Consider the following 23,563-nt stretch of genomic DNA (forward strand, 5'->3'; position numbering starts at 1 on the left):
CTTTAGCTCAAAAGATCACTACTACTAATATGTATACATGTATTTTCTTTTAAGAACAAGTCAAATTATAAAAAAGAATAAAACATAGCTAAGCAATTATTCCAACTCAAATCTCGACAAAAATAGGGATCAAATTAATTTAGGGGATTTCAACAATAATGAGTTATGGGTTAATATTGAGGGTAAATCGATGAATGGGTTGTTAGGCTCAAGGGGGTTCACTAAGGGTTAATTGTGAAGGTAGGCTTTTATGAAGTGAGTGGGTTAAACCTAAGTGCCTTTATCATTTTGACATATCAAATCAAGTGGTGTGGTCTTGACATGCATAATCGAGCAAGTTCTAGAATAGAAATTCAATACTGACGCGCTCATAATGAAAGTGAGCATGAAAGAGATAATAGATGCTCTAAAGGCTCAAGAACTCACAAAAATTATGGCTTCTTGATGTTTAAACTTGTGAATCCCAACTCAAGATAATACCTAAACTTGGGGAAACAACCTAAAAGTTTTTAATTATTCAAAAATCAACTTATCATGCTTGATTCCCTAATGTCTTAAAGTTTAAACCCTCAATGCATAAATACCTATGTTTTAATTCAAGATATATCAATAAAAGTCATAAATCAATCAAAATTTATCCTAAACATGATATGAGAGCTTTTTAAGAGAACAAGGAAACCATTCAGGGAGTTTTCAGATAGTGAAATGAATACCCCCCACACTTAAGATGTACATTTCCCTCAATGTATAAAGATAGATATGTAGAAAAGAAAAAATAAGAAAGTGAGAGAAGTGAAACTTCTTGAGTGATGAATGAATTTCCTTGAAATGGAGTTTTGGAGAATAATCGGCGTGAGGGTGGAGGAGGATACTCCGACGGTGGTAGAGGTTCATTAGTCCATAAGTCTTATGCCAAAAGAATATTATATCTTAAGTTGGTTATGGTCATGGTTGAGCAAGACATGGTAGTCATGGAGAACCTTCCCCAGTGGAGTTTCAAGTTCCTAAGTAATGGTAAGCTTTGTAGCTCTTTATAACTTTGATAAAATAAGGAACTTTTTTGGGGATATTAGGAAGAATAATTACTCATAAAGAATTAACCGAGATTTGTTTATAAAACCTAAAATAGTAACAAAAAGGAAATAATATTTAAAAGTTAAAGGTGAAATTAATAAAAACATAAAATGAAAATGAAAATGAAAATGAAAATAAAAATAAAAATAAAAATAAAAATGGAAATTAAATTAAACATCATCATGGCCGGATGGTTCGCGAGGTGGTGGTGGCGATGAGATGTGGAAGTGCTCACAAATCTGCTGTAGAGTAGCATCAATGTTATCAAATCATTGAAAACACTGCTGCTCGAATCGAGTGAGGCGCTCAGAGATGTCAGCATATGAAGCCATCGCATGAACTAGACAATGGGAGCGTGGTGGCTGAGACGCTGAATCCTCGTGCTGTGGAGGGACATCATCAGTAATGTCCTCGGGGGCCTCCTCCTCGGTAGATTGGGTGATCGAGATTTTCGTGACAAGTAAGTTTTATATATTTATAATTAATCATTCTTGAAGCTAACTATTATCATGATGTAGGCAAGTGTACCTATCGAACAGTAGTATAGTTTTAGCAAGACCGGATTGTCGAACCCAAGAGAACTAAAAGTACTAGTAATGACTGTCTTTTTATTATCTAGCCTAAGAATAAAGGGGTTTTGTTTTAACTAACTAATTATCTAAACTAAGAATTCATGGAAAACAGAATTGGAGAATTACTTGTGGAAAAAATATTGAATTAAGACAATACCTAAGGAAGAATCCACCTAGACTTCACTTGTTATTCTGACTCTAAATCGGACGATTTATTCATTTAACTTGTTCCATAGAGATCCCTAAGTTATGTTATTATCTCTATTCAAGACTAATAACATCTAATCCCTAGATTGAATAATTGAGACTTTTCTCTAATTAACACCCTAGGGTTGCATTAACTCGTTTTATGGATCCCCTTATTAGGTTTCACCCTAATCTGGCAAAATCTTGTCACCCTATCTCTAGGCGCGCAATCAACTCCACTTAATTATGACAAATGTACTCTTAGACAATGTCTATTCCTCCTCTAAATAAGAGCTTATCTTGAATCAGTATCCTGGGATATCAAAACAAGAATTAAGAACACAAAATTAAGAATAAGTTAAATATTTATCATACAATTCAGAAAATAATAACAAGATTTGTCTTAGGTTTCATTCCTCTTAGGTATTTAAGGGATTTAGTTCATAACTAAAAAGGAAACCATCTCAGAAGAATAATGAATACAAAACATAAAGAAAACCCAAAACTCCTGAGGGGGAATTGAGGGGAGATCTTCAGTCTTGATGGTGAATCCGGCTTCTGAGATGGATCAATCGGCTTCCCTTGAGTAGTTCCCTACCTCATTTTCTCTGCGTCTACTTTCCTCTTCCTTTAGGGTGTATTTAGAGGCTTTAGAATGCCTAAAAGCCCTCAAAATTAGCCTTTTCTAAATTGGACTCAACCTGGGCTTGGCAGGGACACGCCCGTGTGCGACAACTTCAGGCCGTGCTCGAACCTGTTAGAATGGCACGGGCTTGTGTTCTACCCGTGTGAGTCGTGCTTCGATTCTGCCAAATTGACACGGCTGTGTGGTCTACCCATGTGAGGAAGTCCAGACCGTGTTGATTTCGTACGTTGGCCCATTTTCTCCCCTTTTGGCCCGTTTCTCGTTCCTTTCTTTCTCCTATGCTCACCTAAGTATAAAACATGAAATTAAAGAATTAAGAGCATCGAATTCACCAATTTTAAGGAGAAATCATTCATGAAATGTGTTAAGCATGGGGTAAAAATATGTATAAATTACGGTTTATCAAATACCCCCACACTTAAGTATTTGCTTGTCCTTAAGCAAAATCCTCAACTCATAATTAAAATAAATCCTTCTCAACTTATAATCTCTATCGAAAATATCTCAAAATAATCCACAGGTAATCATACATTAAGAATTCAACTAAAAGAACATTAGAGCTTCAAACATTCCAAGTTGAGTATTTAATCACGCAAAACTTAGGCATCTCCCCTTATCTAAGTGGCTACCTCGATGTGAAATCTCACGGAGTTTAACATCCTCACTAAAGATTCATTCAAACCACTCAAAGTGTTTAAGGACAATGAAAGTAGCACTCATCAGTCAATATGAAAAGTTATTACCATAAGTTTGCATGAAAATCAAAACTCCACCACTATAAATTGAGAAGAGACATCAATCAAAAGGTCTTAGAGGGTTGTAACGTGGTTTTGGTTAGGGGGTGTGGTCACAAGCTGAAAGAAATGGTTAGAATCAAGATTCAATTAAAAAATCACTTAACTAGAAAAAGATTTAATCATCACTTGCGTACAATAGAGCTTCTTCTCAGAATATGGAATTTAAATACTTAAGCTCAAAAATAAAAGATTACTACTAATGTGTATACACATTTTTTTAAGAACAAGTTAAATAACATAGACTAACTATTAAGAACAAGACATAGTTGAGCAACTATTTCAATTCAAATCTCGACAAAAATAGAGATCAAAATAATTGAGGGAATTTCAACAATAATGGGTTAAAGGTTCATATTAAGGGTAATACAAGAAATGGCTTGTTAGCTCAACAGGGTTTACTAAGGGTTAATCGTGGAAGTAGGCTTTTCATGACATGAGTGGGTTAATCCTAAGTGCCTTAATCATTTTGACATATCAAATCAAATGGTGTGGTCTTGACATGCATAATCAAGCAAGTTCTAGAATAACAGTTCAATACTGACGCACTCAAAGCAATAATAAAAGTGAGCATGAAAGAATTAATAGATGCTCAAAAAGGCTCAAAAAATCTCACAAAAATTATGGCTTTTTTATGTTTAAACTTGCGAATTCTAATTTAAGATAATACCTAGACTTGGTGAAACAACCTAAAATTTTTAAATTCTTAAAAATCAACTTATCATGCTTGATTCCCTAATGTATTAAAGTTTAAACAATCAATGCATAAATGCCTATGTTTTAATTCAAGATATATCAATAAAAGTCAGAAATCAATCAAAATTTATCCTAAACATGATATGAGAGCTTTTCAAGAGAATAAGGCAATCATTCAGGGATTTTTCTAAAAGTGAAATGAATACCCCCCACACTTAAGATGTACATTGCCCTCAATGTACAAAGATAGATATAAGAATGTAAAAATAAGATAGGGAGAGAAGTGAAACTTCTTGAGTGATGAATGAATTTCCTTGAACTGGAGTTTTGGAGAATAATCGGCGTGAGGGTGGAGGAGGATACTCCGACGGTGGTAGAGGTTCATTAGTCCATAAGTCCTGTGCCAAAAGAATATTATATCTAGTGGTGGCTATGGTCATGGTCAAGCAGGACATGGCAGTCGTGGAGTACCTTTCTCGCTGGAGTTTTTAGTTCTTATGTGATGATGAGCTTTGGAGCTTTTTATAATTGTGATAGCATCAAGAACTCTTTTAGAAAATATATAAGGAAGAATGATTACTCGGTAGGAAATAGCTGGAATTCAAAATTGTTAAATAAAAATTATAAATCCTAATAAAAATAAGATGAAAAAAATAATAAAGTAGTCTTAAAATAAAATAAAAGTAAAAACATAAAATAATAAATGAAAGTTTTTAAACATCTTCATCGCTAGATGGTTTGTGAGGTGGGGTGGCGATGAGATGTGGAGGTGCTGACAGATTTGCTGTAGAGTAGCATCAATGTTGTAAAATAGTTGAAAACAGTGCTGCTCAAATCGAGTGAGGCACTAAAAAATGTCAGCATATGAAGCCACTGCATGAACTATACGAGATGGTGGTGGTGGCTGAGACGGTGGGTCCTCGTGTTGTGGGGGAACATCATCAGTAATGTCCTCGGGGGCCTCTTCCTTGGTAGATTGGGCGAGACGATACCTCAGTGCTTTTCGATCATCCTCATGCTTAGCATGCTCGAGATGCCTTGTGGAGACATCTGGCCAATGAGGGTCAAGGATGATTCTTGGGCCACGGTGTTGAGGAGCCCAAAGTGTCAGCCAACCGAGTAACATAGGGGCCAATGGAGATGACCCCCTTCCTATTCCGTACCATCTGGTGTTGAATGGCGAGGGCAATGAAATAAGCAAGGTCAGTGACGTGTCTGTGCAGCATACACCATAGAAAGTAGGCGTCATGAGTGTTGACGACGGTAGTGCTCTCTCGCCTTCCTGTTAATGTGTGAGCCAAAATGATGTGTGGGTACCTCAGAGATGGAGGGAGAACCGATGCCTTGGAGTAGCTAGGATTATAGGTGGCTGAACCTGGTACCAATGTGTACCAGCACCTGAAAGAGAATGATGGATATGGCGGTTGAGAATATCTAAGTCATTCTCCTCCTTGAACTCCTCTGTATGTAAGCCTAGTGCAGTACCAAATTCTGGGACGCTGAGCTAGCGGACTAATCTGTCTAGGTGAAATCGCACCGTGTCGGGATCATCGTAGTTCGTCATTACGGTCTGAAGATGAAATGTTGAGCATAGTTCCATCGTGATCACAAGATATGTTGGCTCAATGATCCCAAAGAAAATCTCCCAAGGATCGGTGGTTAGGAGGGCCCGAATTGCATTAGCCAGCTAAACTTGTTCTACTACAACCCAGTCGATGCAGCGGCCCACAATTAGAGATCGGGCCCGGAGTATTTGGAGAAGTTCTTCTTGGGGCCAGATGGGGAATTGCAGGAAAAGATGGTGAATTTCCGCAGTAGGACCCGAGGAAGATAACGCTCCCTTCCTTTTCTTTGAAACAAGGATAGCGGTTTTCTTTCCTCGTGAAGAAGACATTGTATACCTACAATATAAAGAATAATGAGAGTAGGTAAACGAATTTGAAAAGGAAAAAGCCATGAATTTGAACTAACGATTTCAGCCAAAACTACTAATACTAAGAAAACTCAACTAAAATAATCAATTTCATAGCTGAATTTTGTGACATTGGCATGGTAATAACATAAGAATGAGCATAGTAATGGCATGGGTATGACAAGAGAATGAGGCTTTCTTAATAACGCGGTTCAACATGCAATGTTTACTAAGTAACCTATGAATGCAAATTAAATGATAGAATAATGAGCAAAAATGAAAATAGTACAAGAAAACTAAAGACTATTTTGATAATACGCATTAGAAATAAGTAAAATAGAAGTGAAGGGAGTAAACAAACGCTAAGGGAGAGAGATTGAGCGTAAAAAATGGAGTAGAAAGTAGCACACGAGCGTGGCAGGGAGGGCGTGTAGACTTGCAGTGGCTAGAGTTACTCTTTTTGGGTGAAGAAGACATTGAATAGTGCAGCCTATTTATAGATTTTTGGGCACACAGCTAGGGAACACGCCCGTGTTCCCTAATATTTGCCCGTGTGACTCGTGAATTTTGAATTTGGACGCATCTGACATTTTGTCCAGGCCCATGTATGTTGGGCGTGTGGGTGCACACGACCGTGTCACACGACTGTGTCGGGCTTCGTTCGCTTTTCCCACGCTCGTGTATGTAGGCCCACGCCTGTGTAAATTTAACAGGGTCACCCACGTTTGCTTGGCACGGGCGTGTTGAACTCCTGTGTTAATTTGACAGTTTCAACCACGGGTTCAAGGCACGGGCGTGTTGCACACTCGTGCTATTTTGGCATGTTCGCCTATGGCCATGTCGCACGGCCGTGGTGATTTGTCATAGCCCATGTTGGGGAAATCTTTTCCCTGTTTCCACACGGTCATAAGCATGTCGTGTGCTTGGCCATGTCTGTGTGGTAAACCTGTATTCAAGAGCTCCATTAGTAAGTTAGGTGTTAAACACTAAAATTGAAAGAAGTTAATACAGTTAGTGCTCGGGTTGCCTCCCGAGAAGCGCTTATTTATAATCTAAACTCGACTTACCTCTCCATTGAATGGTCATGGTGGTTCAAGGAGTTTATACTCCTCATTCCTACTATCATTCTCATCAAAATAAGGTTTTAAACTGGTGTTGTTAACCTTAAAAGTGCTGAACTTGAGATGGCTTACCTCAACTGTACCGAATGGGAAAATGCTAAGTACAATAAGAGGGATTTCTTCGTTCGGTTTGGTAGTGACAATGTAAGGATCTGTGGCATCTAATAATACTTTATTTCTAACCTTAAGTTGATTTGGGAAAGTATTGAGCTTGTTCTGGCGTAGTTTTGGTTTATCGTGTGTTCTTGGTTTATGCGTCTGCCATTCATCTAGCTCCTCGATTTGTAGCCTTCGATCTTCATGAATAGGTCCTCTGTTACAGCTTGAGAATAGATCATGTACTTTCATTAGACTCATTTCTTGCAAAGTAGGTTGCACCATATTGTCTGTTTTAGTAGAATGGTTTAGACGATCACTTGCAATTTCTGATGTGTTGCTAGAATTGTGAGCTTGAATGGTGATTGTTTCGTCTCCCACACAGAGTGTAAGCTCACTTGTGACAACATCAATAATCGTTTTAGCAGTTGCTAAAAGGGCCTTTCTAAAATCAAAGAAGTGTTGCTATCCTCCACTATGTCTAGAACAAGGAAGTCAACGGGAAATATAAATTTATCGACTTTAACTAGCACATCTTCAATAATACCCCTAGGAAATCTTATAGTTTTATCTGCTAATTGAATGCTCATCCTAGTCTGTTTGGGTTTCCCAAGACCTAATTGTTTGAACATTTTGTAGGGCATGACGTTAATACTAGCCCCTAAATCAGTTAATGCATTATTAACATCTAAACTACCAATTAAGCAAGGAATCGTAAAACTCCCTGGATCTTTTAGTTTGTTGGGTAGTTTATTCTGTAGAATAGCTGAGCAATCTACGTTTAGCTCCACATACGACGCCTCGTCCAACTTCCGTTTATTTTCTAAAAGCTCCTTTAAGAATTTCATTGCGTTTGGCATCTGCGATAGAGCTTCAATAAATGGTAAGTTAATATCTAATTTTTTTTAAGAGTTTAAGGAATTTACCAAATTGTTCATTTAAGCAGTCTTTCCTTGTCGTGTTGGGGTATGGTACATAAGGTTTATATTTAAAATTCACTGATTTGTTTTTATTATGACCTAACTCACCTTGATCTCTGCTCACCACAGTTTCTTGCCTCAGTTCTGGCTCAGGTTCAATGAATCCTTCTTCATCTTGAACATTAATTGCGTTTAGCTGTTCCCTTAGGTTGGGTTCAGCATTACTTGGCAAGCTACCTTGTGGTTGTTCGGAGATTAGTTGGGAAAGCTAGCCTATCTGAGTTTCGAGCTCTTGGATCGATGCTTGTTGATTTTTAAGTGCTGTCTTAGTGTTCTGGAAACAGGTTTCTGACACCGAGATAAATTTAGACAACATCTCTTCAAGGTTCGTTCCTTTTCCTGTTGATAGGGTGGTTGTTGAAAACCCGGAGGATGTTGTGGTCTTTGATTTCCTTGACCGCCCCATGAGAAATTAGGATGGTTCCTCCAACCTGCATTATAAGTGCTACTATATGGGTTATTTTGGGATCTAGAGTTATTGTTACCCATATATTGGACTTTTTCCTCCTTGATGCTAGGGTTGAAGGGTTGATACTCTGTGCATGCTCCTCTTCCATTCGTCTCACACCTCATTATTGGATGTACCTAAGTAGAACCAAGTAAACCATCAATCTTTTTATTTAGAAGTTCTACTTGATTTGACAGCATAGTAACTGAATCGACGTTATAAACGCCTGCTGTTTTAGTTGGCTTAGTCCTCATGACTTGCCACTGATAGTTATTTAGTGACATCTCTTCAATAAATTCGTAAGCCTCTTCAGGTGTTTTGTTATTGATGGTTCCCCCGGCTGCTGCATCAATCATTTGCCTTGTCGAGGGGTTCACACCATTGCAGAATGTTTGAACTTGCAACCATAAAAGTAGTCCATGGTGAGGACACCTTCACAGTAGGTCATTGTATCTCTCCTATGCATCATAAAGAGTTTCTAAGTCCATCTGCAGAAACGAAGAGATATCATTACGTAATTTGCCTATTTTAGCTAGCGGGAAATATTTTAATAGAAATTTTTCGGTCATTTATTCCCAAGTAATAATTGACCCTCGTGGTAACGAGTTCAACCACTGTTTAGCTTTGTTCCTCAATGAAAAAGGGAATAACTGAAGACGAATGGCATCGTCAGAAACGCCATTAATTTTAAATGTATCGTAAATTCCAAGAAATTTGCCAAGTAAGTGTTTGGATCCTCATCCTGCAAACCATCAAACTGAACAAATTGCTGTATCATTTGAATAGTGTTAGGTTTTAGTTCAAAATTATTTGCAGCAATAGCAGGCCTAACTGTACTTGACTCAGTTCCTATTAAAGTAGGTTTAGCATAATCATACATAGTACGATGAGCAGGATTTTGATTTGCTAGTTCAACGGGTATCGCAGGAGGTAGCTGATTGTCTTAGTTTTCAGCCATCTCCTTGGTTAGGGTTTGAATATCATCCTCTTGCTCATTCTCTGTGTATCTTAAGCTTCGCCTTATTTCTCTTTGGTTTCTGCGAACTGTGCGATTGATTTTTTCGTCAAAAAGTAGTGGTCCTGACGGGTTTCTTCCTGTCATAAACTATAAAAACTTGCCAAGATAAAGAAAAAGTAAATTAATAAATAATAAAAAAAATAAAATAGAATTAACTTGCAAGAAAAATAAATAACTAAAATAATAAAAATTGAGTGTTCCTAATATCTTAGTTCCCCGGCAACGGTGCCAAAAACTTGATCGCAATTTTTGTGACAGGCAAGTTTTATATATTTATAATTAATCGTTCTTGAAACTAACTACTATAACGATGTAGGCAAGTGTACCTATCGAACAGTAGTATAGTTTTAGCAAGACTGGATTGTCGAACCCAAGGGAACTAAAAGTACTAGTAATGACTGTCTTTTTATTATCTAGCCTAAGAATAAGGGGGTTTTGTTTTAACTAACTAATTATCTAAACTACGAATTCACAAAAAATAGAATTGGGGAATTACTTGTGGAAAAATGATTGAATTAAGACAATACCTAAGGAAGAATCCACCTAGACTTCACTTGTTATTCTGACTCCAAATCGGACTATTTATTCATTTAACTTGTTCCGTAGAGATCCCTAAGTTATGTTATTATCCCTATTAAAGACTCATAATGTCTAATCCCTAGATTGAATAATTGAGACTTTTCTCTAATTAACACCCTAGGGTTGCATTAACTCATTATATGGTTCCCCTTATTAGGTTTCACCCTAATCCGGCAAAATCTTGTCACCCTATCTCTAGGCGCGCAATCAACTCCGCTTAATTATGACAAGTGTACTCTTAGACAGGGTCTCTTCCTCCTCTGAATAAGAGCTTATCTTGAATCAGTAACCTGGGATTTCAAAATAAGAATTAAGAACACATAATTAAGAACAAGTTAAATATTTATTATACAATTCAGAAAATAATGACAAGATTCATCTTAGGTTTCACTCCCCTTAGGTATTTAGGGATTTAGTTGATAACTAAAAAGGAAAACATCTCAAAAGAATAATGAATACAAAACATAAAGAAAACCCAAAACTCCTGAGGGGAAATTAAGGGGAGATCTTCAATCTTGATGGTGAATCCAGCTTCTGAGATGGATCAATCGGCTTCCCTTGAGCAGTTCCCTGCCTTATTTTCTCTGAGTCTACTTTCCTCTTCCTTTAGGGTGTATTTATTGGCTTTAGAATGCCCAAAATTCCTCAAAATTAGCCTTTTCTGAATTGGACTCAACTTGGGCTTGGTAGGGACACGCCCGTGTGACATGCCTGTGTGCGACTACTTCAGGCCGTGCTCGAACTTGTTAGAATGGTATGGGCGTGTGTTCTACCAATGAGAGTCGTGCTTTGATTCTGCCAAATTGACACAGACGTGTGGTCTGCCCGTGTGAGGAAGTCCAGACCGTATTGATTTTGTACGTCGGCCCATTTTTTTCGTTTTTGGCCCGTTTCTCGTTCCTTTCGCTCTCCTATGCTCACCTAAGTATAAAACATGAAATTAAAGCATTAAGAGCATAGAATTCACCAGTTCTAAGGAAAACTCATCCATAAAATATGTCAAGCATAGGGTAAAAATATGAATAAATTACGGTTTATCATTGGGTGAGAGGATATTGATGAGGGTAGGTTCCTCGTCACTTTTCAATCATTCTCATGCTTAGCATGCTCGAGATGCCTTGTGGAGACATTTGGCCAATGAGGGTCAAGGATGATTCTTGTGCCGCGGTGTCGAGGAGCCTGAAGTGTCGCACCAGTCGAGTCACATAAGGGCCAAAGAGATGGCCCTATTTCGATTTTGCTCTGTCTGGTGGCAAATTGCAAGGGCGATAAAGTAGGCGAGGTCGAAGACATGCCCGTATGACATACACCATAAGTAGTAGACGTCATGAGTGGTGATGATACTGGTGCTCTCTCTCTTCCCTATCAAGGTGTGAGATAAAACAGAATGTAAGTACCTCAAGGATGGAGGGAGAGTTGATACCTTGGAGCGACTAGGGTCATAGGTGGCCGAACGTGGTACTAGTGCGTCCCAGCACCGTGAAGGAGAACGATAGATGTGGCGGTTGAGAGCATGTAAGTCATTCTCCTCCTTGAACTCCTCCATATATAAGCCCAGTGCAATACCGAATTCTGGGACGCTTAGCTGGCGGACTAATCCGCCTAGGTGAAATTAGACCGTGCCAAGATCATCGTAATTTGTCATTACGGTCTAAAGATGAAACATTGAGCATAGTTTCATCGTGAGCTCGAGATTTGTTGGCTCGATGATCCCAAAGAAAAGCTCCCAAAGGTCAGTGGTTAGGAGAGCCCGAATTGCATCAGCCAACTAAACCCTTTCTACAGCAGCCCAGTCGATGCAGCAGCCCACAATTAAAGGTCGGTCCAGGAGTATTTGGAAAAGTTCTTCTTGGGGCCCAATAGGGAACTGCAGGAAAGGGTGACAAGTTTTCGCGGTAGGACCCGAGGAAGATGACGCTCCCTTCCTTTTCTTGGAAGTAGGGACGGTGGCCTTTTTACCACATGAAGACGACATTGTATACTTGTAATATAAAAAAGAAAAATAGTAGGTAAATGAATTTGAAAAGGAAAGAGCCATGAATTTGAACTAACAATTTCAACCAAAACTACTAATACTAACCAAACTCAACCAAAATAATCAATTTGATAGCATAATTTCATGACAGTAGCATGGTAATAGCATGATAATGAGCATAGTAATGGCATGGGTATGACAATAGAATGAGGCTTTCCTAACAACTTGATTCAACATTAAATGTATGATAAATAACCTAAGAATGCAAATTAAATAATAGAATAATGAGTAAAACGAAAGTAGTATGAGAAAAATGAATATTATTTTGATAATAAGTATTAGAAATAAGTAAAATAGAAGTGAAAAGAGTAAACAAATGCTAAGGAAGAGAGATTGGGCATCAAAAATGGAAAGGGACGCGACACACGGGTGTGGTAGAGAGGTCGTGTGGACTTGCAGCGACTAGGGTTATGGATTTTGAGTGAAGAAGACAATGAATAGTGTAGGGTATTTATAGATTTTGGGACACACGGCCAGGGAACAAGCCCGTGTTCCCCAATTTTTGCCCGTGTGATTCGTGAATTTTGAATTTAGGTGCGTCTGACAATTTTCCAACACCCGTGTACCTTGGGCGTATTAGTGCGCATAGCCGTGTCGCATGGCCATGTCTGTCTTTGTTCGCTTCTCCCACGCCAGTGTATTAAGGGCCACGCCCATGTTGTTTTGGCAGTTTCGCCCACGGCCATGTCACACGGCCTTGGCGATTTATCATAGCCCGTGCTGGGGAAAATCTTTGCCATGTTTCAACACAGCCTAAGGCATGCCCATGTGCTTGGCCGTGTCTGTATATTCAAGAGCTCCGTTAGTATGTTAGGTGTTAAACACTAAAAGTAAAAGAAGTTAATACATTTAGTGCTCTGGTTGCCTCCCGAGAAACGGTTATTTATAGTTTAAGCTCGACTTACCTTTCCATTGAATGGTCATGGTGGTTCGAGGAGTTTATACTCCTCATTCCTACTATGAATCTCATCAAAATAAGGTTTTAGACGGGTATTGTTTACCTTAAAAGTGTCGAACTTAGGACGATTTACCTCGATTGTACCGAATGGGAAAATGCTAAGTACTGTAAGAGGGATTTCTTCATTTGGTTTGGTAGTGACAATGTGAGGATCTGCAGCATCTAATAAAACTTTATCTCTAACCTTAAGTTGATTTGGAAACGTATTGAGCTCATCCTGGCGTAGTTTTGGTTCATCGTGTGTTCTCGGTTTATGTGTCCACCATTCATCTAACTCCTCGATTTGTAGCCTTCATTCTTTATGAATAGGTCCTCTACTATTGCTTGAAAATGACTTATGTACCTTCTTCAAACTCATTTCTTGCAAAGTAGGTTGCACCATATTGTCAGTTGAGTGGGTTAGACAATCACCATAAATTTTCGATGTGTTGCCAAAATTGCAAGCTTGAAGGGTGATTGTTCTGTCTCCCACACGAAGTGTGAGCTCACCTGTGCCAACATCAATAATCATTTTAGCAGTTGCTAAAAAGGGCCTTCCTAAAATCAAAGGAGTGTTGCTATCCTCCTCTATGTCCAGAACAATGAAGTGAACGGGAAATATAATTTTATCGATCTTAACTAGCACATCTTCAATAATACCCCTAGGAAATCTTATAGTTTTATCTGCTAATTGAATGCTCATCCTAGTCTGTTTGGGTTTCCTAAGACCTAGTTGTTTAAACATTTTGTAAGGCATGACGTTAATACTAGCCCCTAAATCAGCTAATGCATTATTAACATCTAAACTACCAATTAAGCAAGGAATTGTAAAACTCACTGGGTCTTTCAATTTGTTGGGTAGCTTATTCTGAAGAATGGCTGAGCAAACCGCGTTTAGCTTTACATGCGACCTTTTATCTAACTTTCATTTATTTTCTAAAAGCTCCTTTAAAAATTTGACTATATTTGGAATCTGCGAAAATGCTTTAATAAACGGTAAGTTAATATGTAGTTTCTTTAAAAGTTTAAGGAATTTACCAAATTGTTCATCCATTCTAAATTTAGCACCAATTATACCATGTCTATCATATAAATTTTCACACCATTTCATTAGTTTAAACACCAAAATACCAAATACCAAATACCATTCTTTACAACAAAAATCATATAGCATTTTAAAATGACGAAATTAACACCTATGCACATGCCACTTTTACCAAAAGAAGGATACATCACCGAGTTTTGCGTTGGAGTCGGGATCGCCTGGATACTGAACCGAGACTCTGAATACCTATTAACCTACGCACAGAAACAATTGTATGCTGAGTATTTTATACTCAGTGGTATTACCATAATTCAAATTATAAACATAATAATCATATCATTAAATCATATAACTTTATTTATTTTCTTTTTTCTTTTCCTAAATCAATTCAAACATAAATTTGTCATTCTCAATATATTCATACAATTCAATTTAGCTAATCAACAATTGAAATCATATACATTCATGTTAAGCCATTATCCATCTCATAAACCATTGGTTCATGCTTTCTATTCTCATACTCATATTCAAATCATATTTTTTTTTATTCACGTTCCATTTTCACATTTCTTTCAATTGCTCAACCAATTCATTTTATTCAGTTTAACCTTTCCTTTAATTACCCCTATTAATAGACTCGGACTTTGGCGATACACGGATCCAACCAAACACTTCAGTATGGCACCCAGTGTCTCATCGGCCAAGCCGAAGTAAGTTGGTACCCAGTACCTCATTGAATCTATCCAAAGTAATATAGTGACACCCAGTGTCTCATCGACTTGAGGTCGAGGCATCCTTGAACACTTCCAATCCTATGGCATGCCAACTATATCCGACTCAGTCCGACTAGCTAATGGGTATTCGATTCACTTTCTCAATTCAATATCACTTTCAATTCATTTACAAATCAATTCAATTTCACTTTTCATCAATATACAATTCTATATCAATACTTATCCATCATCAATTCAATTTCCTTTTGATTTCATAATAATACTTTCCTCATAATTTACTTACCATAATATAATTAAAAATTAACATTTAATAAAAATAACTTGAATTATAGTAATACAAACCCGGAATTATTCGGTTACTCCTCGACAACTTTTTTCTTTCCTTTCGATGCCAATGCCTTAGGTTCCTTGTTTGCTATGAAATTTAAAATAATTTATACTATTAATGCAGCAGTAATTGATAATAAATAATTGAATTTCTATTTAATTCAAACCTTGATTTCAATTTGATCCTAATTAACTCATTTACTTTTATAACTCAATTCATACTTCATTTCTAATCAATTTCCTATCACATTCACCCTAACCATCAAATATTCATAGTAAAACCCTAATCTCAAGTTTCTTTCAATTTAGTCCCTCTAACATAAAACTTATAGCTTCTTTTACAATTTAATCCCTTAATCAATTCTAACTTGAAATTCATTCAATTAAATCCCTAATTCAACAATTTGTTCAATATGAATCATGCTTAAAAACCTATGAACTTCCAAAACCTCAACTTTATTTCAACAAAACTTTGTTTTAAAGCTTCTAAAACATCAAAATTAAGTAAAAAGGACTTAATTGACTTACCAATCAAAACTTTAAACCTTAAACCCTAATTTTTCCTTTTTCTTTTCTTTCTTTCTTTTCATGCTTTGTATCGAATGCCTCTATTTCTTTTATCCTTTGTTTCATTTCTTATATATATACTAATTAATAATTATTATTATAATAATAATAATTATAATAAATATCATTTATTAACAAATATTTATATTACATTTGTCACCTTTTAATTAGTTTGTCATATAAAATCTTATATAATAATTATTTATCTAATAAATATATTTTACTTAATAACAATAAATAAATAATAAATATCTATTTTAATAAACAATACATGTATTACAATTGTATTATACATATTATTACACATGTATTTTATTTCCACCCTACATTTGTCATAATTCAATTTATTTGATAATATTAATAATAATAATAATTATAACAATAGTTTAATAAAAATCTATTTAATAATTATTTTTATCAATACACTTGTCACCATTTAATTTATTTATCACATAAAAATCTTATAATATAATTATTTAATTAATAAATATCTTTTAACTTAATAATAATAAGTAATAAATACCTATTACTTAAATAAAAAGTAATTAAATATTTATGTTACAATTGTATACATATTATTATTACATTTGTATATTTTTATCACCATCTATCAAAATCATACTATATTTATCATATAAAAATCTAATTATTCTAAATTGATTTAATAAAATTTTGTAACTAAATTAAATATTTATATAATCATTGTTTAAGTAAAAATCTTAGATTTTTCTCCATTTTGCCACCTTATCTTCCCGAATAGGCTTAGTTTCCTATTTGGTCCTTGTTATTTCCTATTAATCTATAATTAGACTTTTACCCCTTCTTCAATTTAGTCCTTTTTTTCTACTTACTATTAATTAAGCTAAATTCACCTAATTAAAACTTAATTAAGAACACTACTAGACTCATAATTACTCCTAATAATTATTTACTAATTCAGTTTATTAAGATGGAGGCCCGATACTGTACTTTTCCAGTGCTTGTGAAACTTGGGTCATTACATTTCTTCCCCCTTAATAAATTTCATCCTCGAAATTTACCTTAGAAAAGATGGGGATACCGTGCTCTCATCGTTTCCTCCGATTCCCAAGTCGTTTCTTCTGCACTACGACTTCTCCATAAAACCTTTACTAAGGGAACCCGTTTATTTCTTAATTCTTGTACTTCCCGTGCTAAAATTTGAATCGACTCTTCTTCATAAGACAAATCAGGACGAACTTCGATATCTTCAGTAGAAATGATATGAGAAGGATCTGATCTATATCTCCGAAGCATCGAAACATGAAAAACATCATGAATCTTCTACAATTCCGAAGGTAAAGCTAACCGATATGAGACTGGCCCGATTCTTTCCACAATCTCATACTGTCCAATATATCAAAGACTCAATTTACCCTTTCGGCCAAACCTCAAAACTTTCTTCCACGGTGATACTTTGAGAAATACTTTATCTCCAACTGAATATTCAATGTCCCATCGTTTCAAATCAGCATAAGATTTTTGCCTATCAAATGCCACTTTCAGTTTGTCTTTGATCTTTCTAATTGTTTCCTCTATTTCTTGAATTAATTTTGGCTCAATTTTTTTTCTTTCATTCAATTCTATCCAACATATCCCCGATCTACATCTTCAACCATATAATGCTTTATACAGAGCCATTTGAATGCTAGATTGGAAACTATTATTATAAACAAATTTAGCTAATGGAAAATAACGTTCCCAACCTGATTCAAAATCGATGATACAAGCCCGAAGCATATCTTCTAATATTTGAATTACCCGTTCAAACTGTCCATTGATTTGTGAATGAAAGCTGTACTGGAACTAAGTCGACCACCCAATGATTCATGTAGCTGCCTCCAAATTCTCGATGTAAACTGAGAATCTCAATCTGAGATTATGGATACCGGAATACCATGTAATCTCACAATTTTTCGGATATATATTTCAGCAAGTTTTTGCAACGTCCAATTTGTTCTGACTGCTATGAAATGTGCTGACTTGGTAAGTCGATCAACTATAACCCAGATGGCATTCTTTTTGCTTGATGATAGCGGTAATCCCGTAACGAAATCCATCGTGGTATGATCCCATTTCCACTCAAGAATACTAGCAAGCTGAAGTAGTCTAGTAGGAACCTGATGTTCCGCTTCTACCTACTGACATGTCAAACATTTCCTAACATACTCAACTATGTCCTTTTTAATTCTAGGCCACCAATATAGTTCTCATAAATCACGATACAACTTCGTACATCCAACATGTAAGGCAAAAGGACTATCATGAGCTTATCGAAGAATTAACTCTTTAAGCTCAAAAGTAGCAAGAATACAAATCTGATTTTGGAATCTCAAACAACCATGATCATCAACACTGAAATGTTCTACTGAATCTTTTTGTACCATTTCTCTTTTCTTCATCAACTTGTTGTCTTCTAGCTGTGTTGATCTGATCTGATCAAACATTACTGACTTTACTCGCAACTCAGCCAAAAGACTCCTATCATCACTGATACTAAGCTGTGCAAACATTACTCTTAATTCAATTGTAGATTTTCTACTTAGTGCATCAGTTACAACATTAGCTTTTCCCGGATGGTAATCTATAACACAGTCATAATATTTTAGGAGCTCTATCCACCTTCTTTGTCTCAATTTTAATTCTTTTTAGGAGAGGAGATATTTCAAACTTTTATGATCAGTATAGATGTAACATTTCTCATCGTACAAATTGTAACGCCCTGAATTTGGGCCTAGAAGTATCAGGTCTTGAGCATGGGAACAGTTAGGAGGCTGCAAATAAATATTTGGTTATGAAAGAAAGTGTAACACCCCGTACCCGAGACCGTTTCCGAAGTCGGACACGAGGTGGTAACGGACTTAATTCACTTATTTATACAGTTCATTTTACCATTTCAAGGCAAGCTGACTAACTGTGTCACTGTCACCTTAAAAATCATATCTCAAGTTCCAAAACTCGAAAACTGATTCCGTAAATTTTCCCTGAAACTAGACTCAGATATCCATCTACAAGGTTTTTTCTAGAATTTTTGGTCAAGCCAATTAGTACAGTTTATTAGTTAAAGTCTCCCCTGTTACAGGGTTCGACTACTCTGACCTTCATGTATTTAGACTTAGATATCTTCCTGTACAGGGCTTCAATACTTATTCCGTTTGTTTCTAAAGAAACTAGACTCGAAAAGGAATCTGTACATATAGGGAATGACTTCTAATTATCTCTGGTTAATTTATAGTGAATTTCCAAAGTCAGAACAGGGGATCCAGAAATTGCTCTGGCCCTGTTTCACGAAAACTTAAACATCCCTTAAAATACGGCTCATATGATCGTTTCGTTTCTTCCATACGAAAATATACTCATCAAGGTTCGATTACATAATTTATTCGCTATTTAATTCCATTCCTACTATTTTTAGTGATTTTTTTTCAAATTCACATCACCGCTGCTGTCAGCATCTGTTTTTAAGGTAGACTATACCTATTTCATGATTTTCGAACTAGAGTTTTGTCATACATAGCACCAAAATGATCGTGATTAACCATTCCAATGGCTAATCGTTACCAACATTTCCATACCACTCAATGAACAACATACAAAATGATTATAACGCTATGGTCAAAACATATATAAGCCATTTTCGCATGGCTATCCAAATATATACATTACCGAAGGTACTTGACTAACAACAAAAGGGCAGTCCTATACATGCCATTTTCAGAGTTCAACTAAAAGAGTACCAAAAGGGCTTTGATAATGTGGATGACTTCGACTTTGACACTCCCGAGTCCGATAGCTGACAAACCAAAATCTATAAAACAGAGAATCAAAGAAACGGAATAAGCATTTAATGCTTAGTAAGTTTTGAATAATGAAATTAGTTCGGCTAAGGTATAACATTCATATGGCTAAATGAATAACTTCATATATGCACATTCTCATAATCATACTTACTTCACGCTTCAATCAATATATTCATACACAAGGTATCAACCTAACTAAAGGCTGAAAATTCGTTAATCAATTGAACGAATACTATTTAAAACGAATTGACTTTTCCGATGCATATACGAAACATACCTTATCGTTTGGATTTATGAGCGTATTAATTGAAACTATTACAGCAAAATCGCTCACTTCCAAACCCAAGCATCTTCGGGATTTAGCTGGATATAACAACTCGCACAAATGCCTTCGGGTCTTGGCCCGGATATAGCAACTCGCACAAATGCCTTCGGGACTTAGCCTGGATATAGTCAATAGCACAAATGCCTTCGGGACTTAGCCCGGATATAGTCACTAGCACAAAAGCCTTCGGGACTTAGCCCGGATATAGCAACTCGCACAAATGCCTTCGGGACTTAGCCCAGATATCATTCGAATAATCATGCACATATATCAATAAATCATGACACATCCTTATTTCATTTTTATTACTAAAGCTCAAACACAAGACATTTATCAAACCTTACCAATTTCGGCTCAATAGCCACATACAAAGAGCATGATTTTGACTTGCTTCATAACATGACCTCTATTCGCATTCGGATGCCCGCCATAAGTATAAACTAATTACCTCAATATATGTAACTCAAGTAGATTCATTATATCACCGTTTATTTGTTATGCTTATATGTCATGACTTAAACAAATCATAAACTAAGTTCCATTACTCGAAGACTTACCTCGGTTGTTGTCGAACGATTTCAACAGCTATTCGACCACTTTTTCCTTTCCTTTATCAGATTTAGTTCCCCTTTGCTCTTGAGCTTAAATTTAAACAAATAAATTTATTTAATTATTTTTCACTTGGGCAATTCCATTCAATACATGTATGTCATACAATTTAAGTACAATGACCTTGTTAATACTATTTAAACATCATGCGTTATCGAATTTCATCAACACCATCTAACTTCATATAGAAACACATATCATCCTAAGTCGGTACACAAGTCAAATGCATCATTTAAATTGTCAAAGTCCACAATTTAGTCATATCTCTCTATCATAGTTTCTTCACTTAAACCGAATTAGCAAGCCCATATAGTCTTTGGCCGAATGCTATATAACCCAATTCATCAAGAGTTTTATTATTTAACACCTTAGATATCCATAGCTAAATAGGTTATTTGTACATACATATATATCGTCCAAAACCGAACATAAGAATTTTTTCATATATCTAACATTAATTAAATTATTCAAAACCTCACTAGCAAAATATCATGTACTATGCCGAACCAAAAAAAAGATCAAACACCTAGCTTATCCATTCAAAACACTTAACCGGCCTTTGACCAAGACTTTAAACAAAGTCTATGTTCGGCTATCACACATATGGGCATTATTAGTTTAAAGTTTTAACAAGATTAATTTCTTTGATCTTAACCTAAATGACAACTCCCATTCTCCTTATTTCAACCGAATTATTCATAACATCAAGACTAAAATTTTTGCACCTTGAACTTCATACATTTATAAAACTTTCATAACTTATTCGGCCTTATCAAGAACCATTTAACATGCAAGGAAAAATAATCATAGAGGAAGAAATTAACATTCTAAATAGACTCAATTTTTGACCGAATGTACAAGGTGTGTCTAAGCTACTCATCCAAAATCTTTACCCCATTCTAGTCATTCCCCATTGTTCCTACAACATGAAAATAGCCCCTAATTCCAACACTTAATCATTCGCCATCTTGCTCAAATCACCATAGAAATCTCAACTTTCTTGACATTACCAAGAGTGCATTCACAAATTAACTTAGCATAATATAAAGCCAAATCAACAAATTCAAAGCTTACCTCCTAATAGCTAAAGATGAATGCCGAATTGCTCTAGGTAAGTTTTCCTTATTTTTCCTCTTTGTTTGGCTTGAGAGAGGTAGGAGAAGAAGATGAACACCATCCTCTTTCTTCTCTTTTATTTAATTCATTTTATTACAATTATTAATTCATTTGTTAATACAAAATTATTTTAAATTTGAATTGGTGGAGCATTATCTTTTCTTGGCCGCCACTATGTTCATTATGGGTAAATTGACATGCAAAACCACTCTTTTCAATGCATGTACTAATAGACCATTGTAAGATTAACCTCTCACTTTCCAACAATGTTTCATATAAGTCCATTTTAATAAATCCACATAAAAATGATCTAATTAATGCATGAAACTTTCACACATGCATTTACTCACATCATAAACACAGAATATAACTTTTAATTATTTATAAGACTAGGTTTCGTGGTCCCGAAACCACTTTTCGACTAGGGTCAATTTAGGGTTGTCACAGAAAGTGACATAAATATATGTCTGACTTAGTGGTTATGTGCTTTGGAAGTGTCTGGGAAGTCATGGGTTCAAGCCTTGGCTTCCACAAAAATTTTGCTCTTTAAGGATAAAACCCCTATCTTTGGCCAGTAGGGTTATAAGTTTATTTTGGTAAAAACATAATAGAAAGGGCCTGCTAGTCTGGTGGATATTGACGTGTGGAGTGTGCTAGTGGTCTGAGGTTAGAATCCCTACTTGTGCAAATGGAGATTATTTTTACTGGTGGCCATGGGTGGAAGTTGTGTTTGACTGAAACACCAAGGAGTTTGAACGAGTTTGAACGGGGTTGTTGTTGGCCGAATTTGGGGAGTGAAAAGGGGGATTTTCGGTTGTTGAGGTTTGTGAGCAAGAGGGTTTTTAGGAGGAAATTGGGGAATTCAAATTTGGTGGAAGAGTTGTGCTGAATTTGAACTGTGGCACTCTAGACTTTCAACTTTGGCAAGTTGAAGTACTCAGTTTTCGGGTTTGTGAGCATTTTTTGGCTCTTTTTCTTTTGTTCTCTGAAAACCAATTAGTGTTAGGGTGTGTGGGGTTAGTTTTCTTTTCTGCATTTTTTGGTTTGACTGATTACTCCTTCTCTTCTTGGGGTCAAACTTAGCAAAAGACCATTCAGGTATTTTTTTCCTCTTGCATGCTTTTCAGTGTTGTTTCCTCTTTCAACCATTTCTCTTCTGTTAGCCGATTCTTTCTCATATACCATACTACCGAATGTGCACATTCTTGTGAGCCTAACCGAATACCATTCTTCCCCTCTTATCTGGTTATGTGTCGTCATTATCATTTTCTTTTGTGCAGTGGCCGAACATTCCTTTCTTCTCTCCTTCTGTTCCTTCAGCTTTTATCGAGTGTCCCTATTGCATTGTTTAATCGATTACCTTCTTCTCTTTCCCTCTTCTTCTTTCTACTTTTCTCAGGGAAAAACTTACTGGTGTCCCTCTGTTCCTTGGTCGAATATTTGGTTTAGCTATCCTCCCACTTCTGTCGACTTTCCTCCTCCTAGCGGTTGGTTCTACCCAACGTGAGTTACTTCTAGTTGATAGGTATTTCGGTAAGGACAAAAGTAACGTTGCAAGTGTGTAAGTAGTGTGTTATTTAGTAATCTATTAAGGTTCTTAACATGTGATCATGTCGCATTGTTTTGGCAGCATCCAATCGTATGGAACTCGATTTATCTATAGATTTGTAAGGCTACATCGATTGAAGCAGTGGAAGTAAGTGACAATAACAAATTCGATGGGAACTGTTACTGTATTAAGCATGACTAAAATTGGTCATGAACTTGTCTTGTGTTTTAGGTGTGAATCATTCCAGGATCATTCGTATCAAGAATCCAAACAGGTGTGTAAACACTGCCCAACTATAGATTGGTAAAAGCCGAAAAACACGACTATTGACACTACATGAGTGTGCACTCGCTCGTGTGATAATCCAAATGCGTAAAAC

At 36.1% G+C, this 23,563-nt stretch overlaps 1 non-coding gene across 1 annotated transcript; it reads left to right on the forward strand.

The window, feature by feature from the left end:
- Positions 1-8,939: 8,939 nt before the first annotated feature.
- LOC128292006 (small nucleolar RNA R71) lies at positions 8,940-9,045 on the forward strand. Its single transcript, XR_008281990.1, has one exon. It is a non-coding gene; the product is annotated as a small nucleolar RNA R71 (small nucleolar RNA).
- The last annotated feature ends 14,518 nt before the right edge of the window (positions 9,046-23,563 follow it).

This window comes from Gossypium arboreum, chromosome 4, assembly GCF_025698485.1.
Source record: "Gossypium arboreum isolate Shixiya-1 chromosome 4, ASM2569848v2, whole genome shotgun sequence".
In the NCBI taxonomy this organism is placed as follows: Eukaryota; Viridiplantae; Streptophyta; class Magnoliopsida; order Malvales; family Malvaceae; genus Gossypium; species Gossypium arboreum.